This window comes from Spinacia oleracea, unplaced genomic scaffold (genome assembly GCF_020520425.1).
Source record: "Spinacia oleracea cultivar Varoflay unplaced genomic scaffold, BTI_SOV_V1 SOVchr0_096, whole genome shotgun sequence".
NCBI lineage: Eukaryota > Viridiplantae > Streptophyta > Magnoliopsida > Caryophyllales > Amaranthaceae > Spinacia > Spinacia oleracea.
The window spans coordinates 24,182-33,810 of record NW_026614424.1 but is presented as its reverse complement, the minus strand read 5'-3'; the positions used below and the strand labels follow the sequence as shown (position 1 = coordinate 33,810).

The following is a 9,629-nucleotide window of genomic DNA, read 5'->3' as shown; positions in this document are numbered from 1 at the left end:
TTGAAACTCAGACATCTTTAGAAGTATCTGGTGAGAATCAAGGACCATCTAGAAATGTAACCCCACGTAGATCGCAGAGATATAGGTCTCAACCGGAAAGGTACTTAGGTATTTTGACGAACGAGAGCCATGAAGTTCTATTACTTGAAAGTGATGAACCTGCGACTTACAAACAAGCTATGACGAGCCCTAGCTCCAAGCAATGGCAAGAAGCCACGCAATCTGAATTAGACTCCATGTCTGAAAACCAAGTTTGGGATTTGGTCGATTTTCCAGATGGCTACCAAGCCATAGCAAGCAAATGGGTTTTCAAACTGAAAAAGGACAAGGATGGGAAACTAGAAGTTCTCAAAGCTATATTGGTAGCGAAAGGTTGCAGGCAAGTCCACGGTGTGGATTACAATGAAACCTTTTCACCAGTTGCAATGCTAAAGTCTATTCGGATAATGTTAGCAATCGCTGCATATTACGATTACAAAATATGGCAGATGGATGTCAAAACCGCTTTATTAAACGGTGTTTTAACAGAAAACTGTGTTTATGACACTTCCTGAGGGTTTTGAGGATACAAGGAATGCTAAAAAGGTATGTAAGCTTAAGATATCCATTTACGGATTAAAGCAAGCATCAAGGAGCTGGAATATACGTTTTGATGAAGCAGTCAGTGACTTTGGCTTCGTCAAGAACGCAGACGAATCTTGTGTATACAAGAAGGTCAGTGGGAGCAAAATTTCTTTTCTAGTATTATATGTCGACGACATATTACTTATCGGAAATGACATTCCTATGTTGAACTCTGTCAAGATTTGGCTTGGGAAATGTTTTTCGGTGAAGAATCTAGGAGAAGCACAATACATACTGGACATCAAGATTTACAGAGATAGATCTAAAAAGATGATTGGACTTAGTCAAAGCACTTATATCAATAAGGTGCTTGAAAGGTTCAATATGGAAGACTCCAAGCAAGGCTACCTACCTATGTCTTATGGAATGACTCTAAGCAAGACTCAGTGCCCAAAAACACTGGATGAGCTTAGACGAATGAGTGAGATTCCATATGCATCATTGATTGGTTCAATAATGTATGCTATGATATGTACACGTCCGGATGTTGCGTACGCACTCAGCGCTACGAGCATATACCAGTCAGACCTAGGAGAGGCACATTGGACTGCTACCAAGAATATTCTAAAGTACCTGAAAAGGCACAAAGATGGTTTCCTGGTCTATAGTGGAGATGATGAATTAATTGTTAAAGGCTATACGAACGCAAGTTTCCAAACCGACAAGGATGATTTTATATCACAGTCTGGGTTTGTCTTCTGCCTCAACGGAGGTGCAGTAAGCTGGAAAAGTGCTAAACAAAGCACCATTGCGGATTCTACAACTGAAACGGAGTACATTGCTGCACATGAAGCAGCAAAGGAAGCTATTTGGCTAAGGAAGTTCATAGAAGAACTTGGTGTAGTCCTTTGCTGCGCATGAATCAGCAAAGGAAGCTATTTGGCTAAGGACCAATAGCTCTATATTGTGACAATAACGGAGCTATTTCACAGGCAAAGGAGCCTAGACACCACCAGAGAGTCAAGTATGTACTTCGTAGATTTCACCTTCTACGAGAGTTCGTTGAAAGAAAAGAAATCGAGATAAGCAAGATTGGAACTGACGACAACATGCACTACTACAAATCATCACTTGTGCCACGGTAATCATTGTGGCACAAGTAGAAAATTACCGTGGCTATGCTATGTAGCCACGGAAATTCCAGCCTGGTAATCCCGTGGCACAAGTGGCCGTGGCAAGAAATTTGCCACGGGAAAAACGTGGTTGTGGAAAAAATAATTTTTTTGGCCACGGGAAATCCCGTGGAAAATTATAGTATTTTTCCATGGAAAAAGTTGTGGCAAAAAGTAAAAGCTCGTGGCGAGGAGTAATATTCTGTGGGAAGTAATATCCCATAGCCACGAAAAAAACTGTGGCAAGAGTACAACATTTGTGGCTAGAAACTCAGTTAGACACGTTTAAATACACGTGGCTAGTAACAATTGAACGTGGCAAAAACAATTCGTTAATCATTTATAATACGTACATGTTGCCATAAATCAACAAAATTGGAAACTAAAAATAATATTCTCAAGCAAAAACTTTCATTCATATCAAAATTGTTTTACACAAAAGTATACACATAAAACAAAACACCAATCTTTTAACAAAAAGAAAATAAGTCAATGTTACTTTGTATCTTTAAAATCTAAAATACAATAGCCAACTTCCATAATCCATAATATCAAAGACAACCACAATATTTTCTTCTCCATATCATTTGGCTATTTTCCTTTAGCATCCATACTTCACTTTACCTACAAAGACAAGCAAAAACCATAAACATTGTTATACCAATCAAAAATGACGAATAAAATTAAAATAACTCTCAATCAGAGATGCAGATAATGTTAATTAGATGTTCGGGAGGAATCAGGACATTTTGTTGTGTGCCTACTGGTAGAGGGAGAATCAAAATTCTAAAACACTGAGAATTTCAAATAAAATGGCTGCTAAAAATCAAGTGTACACCAAGAATTTCAAATAAATGCTGCCTACATCTGGGCACAAATCAGGTGTACTCTAAATGACACACAACAAATCAGGGCTTGCATTAGAAACAACAATACAGGGCTTGCATCACAGACAACAATTCATGTTCTGGTGTTTAAACTCCAAACAAAAAATCTGGGCTTGCATCAAAGACAAAAAATCAGGTCCACAAATAAGGGAGGTTCAGGTGTAGTCCCAGGGAGTGCAACATCTTTTGGCTACTTCTTACACCGATCAGAATTCTGCTATTCTATCTTGACAGAGCACATCAGGGCATCATCAACATGCAAAGAAAGAAAAGAGATAAAGAGGAAGGGGACAAAAGCACCATCAACATCAACATCACACAACAACATATACTAACTTCCAGCGAGGGTATAGACAAATTTACATTGTAGAAACATAGAATATATCACTAACCATTCAGTGTCAGAAATGTAATGTACAAGCAGTAGTATCTGAGAGCAGTTGAAGCTTCTCCATCACTCCACTTTTGTCCATACAACAATCTCAATAGAGAATATGAATAACTTGGTCCAAAAGACACAAAAATAAAACCTGCAATAACAATTAATACAAATGTAAACAAAATAACAATTAATACAAATGTAAACAAAATGAACATAGAAGACAATCATAAGACTATAAAATTTATATGGCTATGTATCATGATATCTCTACATGATATCTCACCAAAAAAAATCATGACATCTCTACATGCCCTGTTGTTTTCTTGACTGCACATTATGATACCAGGTAAGCAAATCCAAGACAGAACACTCCTATTGCATATCTCTTAAACACGTATCTAAATATGAAAAACAATAGTAATCGAGTAAAAATGATAGATATGGACTTCATAGTTCAAATAGCACCTGAAGCTGTTGCACCATTTATATTCAGGTACTTACAAGGTTTTATTCATGCACCAAATTAAATGAGTTATTGATAATCAAAATATTCCATATAAAGTGGAAAATAAAAGACGGTAAATCAATAAAGCAACTAAATAGGACATACCAATCAGCAATACAAGCTTTAAGCCTTCGATGAGGCGGCGCCCTAGATCCTTCCTTCTATCTTTAGAATCTTCTGCAGAATAAAAGGCAGGATTGTAATAAAATATTTGAGCTGGATAATTTGAGTCATAATGCAACGAAACCTTCACATTTTTCCGTGAATGAGAAGAAGAAGAAAGGTTCAAAAGGCTAACATAAACAAGGTAAGGGTATCCTCTCAGAGCTCATACCCAACCCTTTTTATTCCAATCGCAACAAGGGTGGAAGGACAGATAGAGGGACCAAGGAAACAATAACAAGTCTAGCCTAGAAAAACCACAACAGTTTGTAATAAAGAACAGTATGAATTAAGAGTACTACTAATTGCTCAAAAAAAATTCAGAGAGGTTCCAAATGTCTAATTCAATATCAGATTACTCCACCAACCTATTCAACTCATGCCTGATACTGACCTTACTGTAAAATATCATCTTCATTTGTGACTAAATTTACCCCTGAAAGTCATTTGTAAACTGTAATTGCCCTTAAAAAAAGGAGAAAGTAAAGAGAGAGAGAGAGGGGATTGATAAAGAAAAGCAGAGAAAAAGACTTTGGTGTTATTGTTTGTTAATAAATTTCCAAATGAGCTGCGCGTGAAGCAAATTTACGTATGATAAATGAGTGTTCGTTGGGAAAAGGCACAACTTATTCCTCATGTTAAAAAAAAAAAGGCAAATTGTTGAGAAAATTTGATAATTGCTAATCAGTCCACCTACACCCACTGAAGACCTTGTTAAGCCTATCAACATTTCAGAGTTCAGACTGGTCAAAATTAGAATTTTGACTAAGGATGTAAATATTTTCCCAAATCCAGAGGTAGCATCTGGGAAACGTCCCGAGAAAGATGATTGTACTTATAATTAGCAATCACTTCTATTTTTTTTTTAGAATGTTGGCATGTTCGCTATTTGATCCAGTGGAAGTTCTATGAAACAAATTATAGAGACCGACACCATAAGAAAAATGAAGAAAAGAGATGAAGATTTGAAATATCTTGACCTGAAGCATACCTCGCAAATATTGTATATGAGCTTTCTTCAAAAGGACGAAATACCATTCTCACCACCAAGCTATCTGAAATATGTTAAGACATCGTAAGCAACTAAGCCTTACAGAGAATATAAGACCTTGGAGGTGATTCTAGCCTTCATAAAGTAAGTCATAAAACAGTCATTGAAATTAAATAGAAAGACTAATACAAAATCAGAATGTGTACCTTAAATAGTAGACCGAAGCAACTAAAACTGATGTGCACAACTAGCAGGTTGTTTTTGTGTAGGGGATTCGGTTATTTCCATCCCGCACTCTTGCTAGATGGCATTCAGTACGTAGGAGAGCCAACAAACCAAATTTTATAACATCCCTTTCGTAAATCCTTACCTTTTTGGACAGAATTCAGCTAATACCTTTCTCGAATTTATTCTCGAGGTTCTTCAGCTCCTTCATAATATGACCAGAAACCACATTTAATTTCAAGCAACCCAATGTTACAACTTCTTTGGTTGACGTAATAGTAAACCAAGATCAAAAGGCCAATAGGCAATAGAACAACCAAGCAATATAATTATGTGAATTTCAATAATTCTGGCAAAAAAACAAGGATGACTACCCATTTGAAAACATCACATATATGATTAATATTTCGAGTATGAAAAAGAAGAAAAAATTAGATAAAGCGTTCAAACCTGCTCGGCCTTGAAAAACCTTGTGAAATATGATATCAGCAGGTACTCCAGGAGATTATAACCCTTTCAAGTAATTAAGGTCATCGTATCTAGCAGCCTGAGGAGTGAAAATAAAGATTCTCAAACACCAATTTCTGAAGTGGGGAAAAAAGTCGTCATTTACAACATTTAGTAGCTGATGTTGTGAAATTGGAAAGGTTTATATGCAATTAATTTTTCAACAAATTAAAAGCTAACCTAAATAAATTAAAAAAGTTGAAACATCAAACAAAAAATTCAATAGTTGATTTGAACCAGAGCTTAAATGAACCTTTAAATTCCAACAAATTATATCATCTTATTATAGTAGAACTAAATTTGAGATCAGTAATGTCTATAAGGCTTATTTAGATACATTGTGCTAAAAAATTTGGTTCGTATAAACTAGCAAAATCGACTTCTCAAAACCAGAATGAATGATATAAGTACTCAATTAATTTTTTATATAATCAAGCTAAACAACCTAGAAAAGATAACCATAATCAAAGAAAATTGAACTACTCTCAACTCAGAACACTAAAAATGCAAGTCTGGAACGTTATTCTTACTCCCAAGAAAATTAAATCTAGTTGTAATATAAAGCTGATTATAACACAACCACAATTATCTTGGTTATTCCTATATTATTCAAGCTAATCAAACGAAATAGTAGTACAAATATTATTGTACCATATAAGCCATTATAGATTACAATAACTAATTGTTTAATCGAAACAATAAGAAACCTAAAGCATCATAATTTAACAAAGATTAAACACATTTGTATACAACCAAAATCAAATTAAGGATATGATTTCTTATCCGGAATACGCCAATTTTGCAAGTTTCCACTTGATTTCTTCCTATTCCGATTTCTTCAAAAAAAATCTTATAGAAAAAATTAATTAATACTTCCTACGTCTTTTAATACTCGCAACGTTTGGACTTTTGCCACTATTCATATAATCTACTTTGACTATTCTTAGTGTTTTTTATATAAGATAAAACATAGTCATGTGGGATCCTGTTAGATTCGTCTCAATGTGTACTTTCAAAATATCAACTTTTTATAATTTTTTGCATAAAGAGAATTTGAGATATAAATGATCAAAGTTGTGCATTGGCATGCGTGAAACTAACAAACGTTGCGAGTATTAAAAGACGGAGGAAGTATGAATTAGGAGAAAATAAAACTTAAAAAATCCAGGGATCAAAATATACTACCATTCATAAATAAATAAATCAATACGTTATATTTTTATTTTGAAGATTATGAGAGGCATTGATACAAATTTACCAGTTTGATTAATCTTAGGACGATGGCCGCTTGATAACCAACGGGAGTTGATGGCGCCGGTGAAGAAGAAGAGTCGAAAGATGAAACAGGGGGCCGAGGGTGTGAAGGAACACGGGGAAGTTGAAGTAGAGATGAGGAAGATAGGGTTTTGAATTTGGGGATTTTTCATGACAGTTGTAAGTGAAATTTTGGAGACGCGGGTTCCAAAATGAAGAATCCCGCTTTTTGCCAAATATTGTGCCACGGAAAATTTTCACCCGTGGCATACATTTGTGTTCTCATTCTTAATACGCAATGAAATCTATTTTTCCCGTGGAAAGCAAAAAAAATTCCACGAATTTTGGATTCCCGTGGCATAATTCGTGGCACAAGTGAGTAATTGTAGTAGTGACATCTCAGATCCATTAACTAAACCTCTGCCGCAAGTGAAGCACAACTCGCACACTGCAGCTATGGGAATCAAGCATGTTGGAGAATGTCTTTGATGTCCTTATTTAATGTTTTAAAGTTTTAGATTTTAATACTTTGTAAAACGTTATTGGTTCCATTCATATAAATGAAAAGAATTCATTTTCCATTTAATTTGTGGTTTATTAAATGATGAGTCCCTTCAAATTTATGATATATTCAAGATAGACTGTCAGGACCAGTCCTGTGACTAAGAAATGTCTATCAAGTGAACTTGAATGTGAAAAGTTGTAAATGGTCCTTGGTCGGAAGTTTTCTATAAAGGTGGACGCATAGAAAACGCTAGACGACTAGAATGCAAGATGACTAATAGTTCTGTTTCTTAAACTATGTGGACATGGCAATGTCACAATCATTTGCATAGATACTTACTTTGAGAAGACTAGTATCAGGCAGACCTATGAAACTTTAATGTAAGAGATGAAAATATGTCATAAGTAAATTTCATTAAAATTATTAGACAATAATCCTCAATAAGTGATTTGAGATTACATGTTCGAGAACTGGTTACTTTGACATTGTAAACCGTCGCACCGTAAAAGGAGGCTATAACGGCAATGCTCGAGTAATCACCTATCAAACGAAGCCTAATCTCAAGATCCCAAGATTGGGATTGTCCTCCCATAAATCGGGATGAGATGTTGAAAGTTGTACAAGGCCACTCGGAGAGCTAGAAACTGTAAAATGCATGGTCGTGCTCAGATGAATCATAAGCTATGATTATCTGTTTAGTTGAGCAGTTGAACTCTGAAACCGAGAAATACCTCGATGACAACTCTTACCTTATGTTCACGAGCAAGCATCAAGCGACAAAGGAATTAGGCAATGCACACTTGTCCCTAGGGACAAGTGGGAGACTAAAGGAAATAATGCCCTTGGTCCAAGTATGCATTCAATGCTAAGTCTAATAAATGTGGTTCAGTATTAATTAATTATGCAAGTTAATAAGTCAGTGAGATCAAGTGAACTGTATGCCTAGCTAGAGGCCGCTTCAGTTCAAGTGGAGTTAATAATATTAATCCACAGCTTACTCTTAACTGAACCCGTAGCGTCACACAAATAGTACGTGAACGGATCAAGTATTTAAGTGAATTAAATACTCCATTTATGGATATTCGGAATCGACGGATCTCGTTTCCAGTGGGAGCTGAAATCGTCAAAAGGAAAATTATGAATACTCCGGAAACGATGATATTGCCGGAAACGGAAATGTGGATCGTATCGGAAATATAAAATATTATCCAAGTCGTAGGTGTTGCCGGAAACGGAAACATGGTACGTATCGGTAAATATTATCAGAAATGGAAATATTACCGGAATCGGAAATATTGCCGGAAACGGAAATATTACCGGAATCGGAAATATTATTGGAAGCGGAAATAAATTCCGGAAACGGAAATACTAAATATTTGTACAAAACGGAAATTAATTGCGGAATCTGAAATATTAAATATTGTTGGAATCGGAAATGAATTCCGGAATCGAAAAACGAATCGGAAGCACGACGTACGAAATAAGCATCAGACGAGCTTGCTAGACGCAAGGGCCCAGCACGAAGCCAGGCCCGCGCCTAGCGAAGCCCGCGCAGCAGCGAGCAACAAAGCAGCAGCCCGCGCCGAGCAAGGCAGGCCCAACCAAGCGCAAGGCAAGGCAGCAGGCTGGGAGCGCCCTCGCGTGGGCCGCGTGCCAACGCTGCTGGGCCTCGCGCGCACGGCGTCCTTCGTGGGCTGCTTGTGCGTGTGTGTGTTGTGTTCGTGCATGCCTCGAATCCTTAGACGCTTAGGATTTGTCCGGTTAGATTGTTTTCCTAAATCCACTAGTGTTAGTCGTTTAATTAAACACTAAAATACAAAGGATTAATTTAAGTAGAATTCTAATTGAATTAGTAAATTGAATCCTAGTGGATATCTAAGTCCGATAATTCCTCCCTATAAATAGGTGATGAATAATCACAATTCATATAACATATTCATATGTATTCATATAGTTTTAAGATTAAACTAAGCTTAATAATTTGCCAAATAATTAAGTTCGAATAACATAATACCTTAGATTATATTCTAGTCAATTGAATCTAAGGCGGATCCAAACGTTTTGTGGACTATCTACGGAGGGACGACACTTGGAGTCCTAAACTTGTTCTTGTTCGGTTCGGGAGCAGCTAAGGAAGGCACGCGTCACATGTATGTATCCTAAATTATGCTAATTGACTATGTGGCAATTAATTTGGATTCCTGGCTTTATGGTTTTTCCGCATGAAATAAATGTTTTATATTTTTCATAACCTAACAAATTTAACATCATAAAAATTACAAATTTTGCATTCGAAAAAATAAAACCTTCGAAAAAGTCATAGTTAGGTTTCGAATTTGGGAATTCTGGGTCGGCGTCAAATCTGTGATTTTTGTCAAAATTTTAAAACGTCGTTTACATGCGAATTCACTATAAAAACATAAGATTTCGACCATTATTGACAAAACTGCTGAAAAATCCTGCGAACATATAATC

At 36.2% G+C, this 9,629-nt stretch overlaps 1 long non-coding RNA gene across 3 annotated transcripts; it reads right to left on the bottom strand.

Annotated features, from left to right (window-relative positions):
* Positions 1–2,305: 2,305 nt before the first annotated feature.
* LOC130465198 (uncharacterized) lies at positions 2,306–6,895 on the bottom strand. 3 transcript variants are annotated; one of them, XR_008925480.1, is made up of 6 exons: positions 6,654–6,895; positions 4,870–5,435; positions 4,664–4,727; positions 3,616–3,687; positions 3,016–3,153; positions 2,306–2,360 (listed from the first exon to the last, which is right to left on the bottom strand). It is a non-coding gene; the product is annotated as an uncharacterized lncRNA (long non-coding RNA). The 3 variants fall into 3 exon arrangements; XR_008925479.1 differs by having other exon boundaries at positions 4,664–5,093; positions 5,339–5,435; XR_008925478.1 differs by having other exon boundaries at positions 4,664–5,435.
* Between the last annotated feature and the right edge of the window lie 2,734 nt (positions 6,896–9,629).